This window comes from Sinocyclocheilus anshuiensis, unplaced genomic scaffold, assembly GCF_001515605.1.
Source record: "Sinocyclocheilus anshuiensis isolate Anshui unplaced genomic scaffold, SAMN03320099.WGS_v1.1 scaffold478, whole genome shotgun sequence".
Taxonomy (NCBI): domain Eukaryota; kingdom Metazoa; phylum Chordata; class Actinopteri; order Cypriniformes; family Cyprinidae; genus Sinocyclocheilus; species Sinocyclocheilus anshuiensis.
In genome coordinates this window covers 1,748,249-1,751,704 of record NW_015542376.1, presented here as the reverse complement: position 1 = coordinate 1,751,704, position 3,456 = coordinate 1,748,249, and the positions used below count along the sequence as shown (strand labels likewise).

Sequence of the window (3,456 nt, the reverse complement as noted above, 5' to 3'; positions counted from 1 at the left end):
CTTCACGCTTCTGTGACTCACTGCTTGTAAAAGAGCCGGAGAGCCGCACAAACCAGGTGTTTTGTGAAAAACACTCACACTCACAGTGCAGAGCCAGCTAGAAACAGACAATTTCTTCTCTCGTACACGGTTTTTCCTCTCAATGAAAAGTAGTTAATTTTCTTTACAGCCCTTTTAACTTCAGTGTAGGTTTAAAGTATATTCTGCATTAGATTTCAGGTTGCCTCCCACTGTGGCATTGCAAATGTTTCTCAGAAGCACAATGTCTTCTTAAACACATTTGAGAATAGTAGGGGAAAATGCTTTATGCGCACGGCATATTTTTCTCCTGTAGATGTTTGTTTGGAAGTACATTTTTCATCAGGTTATCCAAAAATATCCTATTGTGTTATATTTTTCAGTCTGATTGAATGAGTTGATAGGTAGGCAGGGCACAAACTAGCTGATGTGGGATGGATCATAAACTAAGAAAATATTATATATTGGTACTATTGTATTTATTTTTTATTTATCGGTATGAGTCAAATTTTGACATGTACTTACTGACATTGGTGACTATTGGATAATAAATTGTGCATCCTCATTTTCCCGTGTTTTTACAGTTAAACTACCTTTGCCATCATCTAATGCCCAAAAGTATTAAAATTTATCTTTAAAAATAATAACTTTTCATAACATTAAACGTCAAATGGTAAATCTCATAAATCTCAAAATGAATATCTGTTTTCATACTGTGCATTACAATGTTGTGATATCATTATGAAATTTTAGTGCATTTTAGCAAAGTAGAATAGAAATTTTAATATCAATTTTTGGTAGTGATCCATAACATGAAATGGCTTACAATATTGGCCATTTCAATTGAAAAACAAAACAAAACAAGGAAACAGATCCAGTACTGAAACTAACCACAGTGGCCATGAAAGGTGTAGGGGCAAAGGCACACATCACAGGCCAACACAAGATCAGGGAATGTGCTCCTCAGTTTCTTCACAGCCAGCACTGCAGGAGTGTCATCTGTGTCCGCCCCAGAGCCCCTCTCATCCTAAGAAAACAAACAAGAAGACAAAACAATCTACAGTATGTTACGCCCCTTACCATACTGTGATGCCATGTCACGGTGCGACGAGACAAAAACATTAAAACCCATTTGTCGCATCTAGTGGGGACATAATTACTGATTATAATTACTTATACTGTCTTTTTACGCGTTGCGTTGCATATCGTGCCGCGTAAACATAAAACCATGTCTGCATTTGTGATCGGAGAACCGACAAACAACAAGCGCTACTCTACACTGCTCAAAACTCGCGTTTGAATCGTCAGAGGCCAATTCTGTAAATATGAAAACATACTTATGGGCTGTGAGTCAGAACAGCCGCATTGTAGGATACTCTCCCAGGTTCAGGAAACAGTCCTCCGTAAAATGCGTTGCACAAGCATGAATATTTGGTTTGAACTGTTCTGGAACAGTGTTGTAAATGCAACTTAACTGATTTCTAGCTGTGTCCTCTTTTGGAAGACCAAACAAAGTATTTTCACTTTCGCAACGAAACACACAGCATCTTCACGACATGGCGGCGGCAAAAATTCTACAGCGAGAATAAAAGTTACGCCTTCTTTCTTAGCGTAAACATTTGGGCGGCGTTATGCAAATCTTCCCACACAGTGACGTAGACATATGGGGGCGTTTAAACGAGGCGTTTTAGGAGGGCGTGGACGAGTCTTAACTTTTAAATAGAATATCTCTTTGGGTTTGAGACTTTAGTCTTTGCAACTTTAGGGATCTTATCTATTCACGAACAGCTTGTAACACTCCAAAGAGAAAGGAAAACTTGAAATCACATCATATGACCCCTTTAAATAATATTAAAAATAAAGCTTGTTTTTTATTTTAATAAAAATGTAAGACATTTGAAGGGGACCATGGGAAAGAAACAGAAGCTATTCACCTTATTAGAAGTCAGTGTACCATCAGAAACTGATATTTCAAGGTAAAAACATACATACAGTTGCTTTATGTGTCCCTGTGCAATCACATTTTGAGCATGTCATCCCGCAGGTGATTCTTACATGAATGCATGCTTTTGTGCCACATTTTAATCTTTCTTAATGCACTGATCTTTAGCACTTTTAGCAGATAGCAATTAGCACAACTTCCTGCAGAGCAGAGAGTCCCCTGAATGCTGCACACCTAAAGTGTGATTCAACAGGAATAAGTGGTTGACAAAAAATATGCTTGTTCCTGCTGCTCACTGTTCCAGGTGATACAATTTCCGTCACACACTCACAATTTCCGTCTTTCTTTCTCTCAAGGTCTCACTTTCTGTCCTCCCATTTTTCTGTCTCTCTCCGCACACATATTATACTTTAATATCCCACTTTCTAAAACTTTCTGTTCTGTCTTCACCTTTCCCCTCTGTCCTGCCCTTTCTTCACACACTTCGGCTCTCTCTCACACACTTGTGACCTGCGGGAATAAAAACGAAAGCCTTCATGGTCACACACTGAGGCACAGAATGGCTGCAGTATGATAATCTGGCTTTAACAAATGAAAATGACAACTCTGAGACAGGGCAGCTCACTGTGGCCGATGCGCCCGAGGTCAGCGCAGTCTTTTATTTTCCAATTAGCGAAAGAGAGGTGAGTCGCAGCCTGCCGGAGTCTCTCTCGTCAAGAAAATGTGCGGTCTCCAGCTATAGCTGTTCCATTCCGTTCTGTGATTTACATGCAAATGAGAGCAAATTACTATTCATTCAGAAGTGAAATTGGGATGTGCATGCTAATGCTAAGAGACCACCATCATAATCATTGTTCCCCGTGCCACCTGACTGCGCACGCATGTGAGTGTTTTCTGGGAATGCGACGAAATTGAAAACCTTTAAAAGGCCACTTTTTAACTCACAAATATGCACAGCAACAGAAATGATAGAAATCATAGGTACAGGATGACACTGGAAGAGGAAAAAAAGCTGCCACTTGACTCCACTAATCATCACTCACAATTCCTCATCTCTCTCTCTCACCCTTTCTGCAACATCAGGTAATGCAGCTTGAGAATGACACAAGTGTTTACAATCTCACCATCCTTGAAACAACATGAATGCTGCTTAATCATGCTTCATATGTATAGTAAGTGTGCTATTCGTGTGCTTCAGATGTATTGTATCTATTCATATAAGTGCTCCAAGGAATTTGTCAGTGATTACTGATTTGAGTGCATTTCTATAGCATCGTTTCAACAGCGCAGGTCAAAGGTCATGCCCCATAAACCAATTAGCCTGCAGAAAGCTCTGGAGCCACACTGCTTATCTATACTTAGATGTATTTTATTAAGGCAGCCAAGGGAAGGAAAAAGACTTAGGAAGAAGTTTAACATTTAAACATATATAAATACATATAAACATGTGTATACACATGTGTATATACAGTACATACATATATGTACAGTATATA

The 3,456-nt window shown here is 39.1% G+C and overlaps 1 protein-coding gene and 1 long non-coding RNA gene across 2 annotated transcripts in view; one reads left to right on the top strand and one right to left on the bottom strand.

The window, feature by feature from the left end:
- LOC107692301 (uncharacterized) overlaps positions 1 to 2,915 on the bottom strand; it is a 12,932-nt gene extending 10,017 nt beyond the window's left edge. The window contains exons 1-2 of the long non-coding RNA XR_001634636.1: positions 2,906 to 2,915; positions 1,297 to 1,307 (exon numbers count right to left, since the gene is read on the bottom strand). This is a non-coding gene — a long non-coding RNA (uncharacterized LOC107692301). The remainder of the gene's footprint in view (positions 1 to 1,296; positions 1,308 to 2,905) is intronic.
- The window catches only part of LOC107692300 (netrin receptor UNC5D-like), a 231,266-nt gene that overhangs the window by 15,668 nt on the left and 212,142 nt on the right, over positions 1 to 3,456 (top strand). The window lies entirely within an intron of this gene.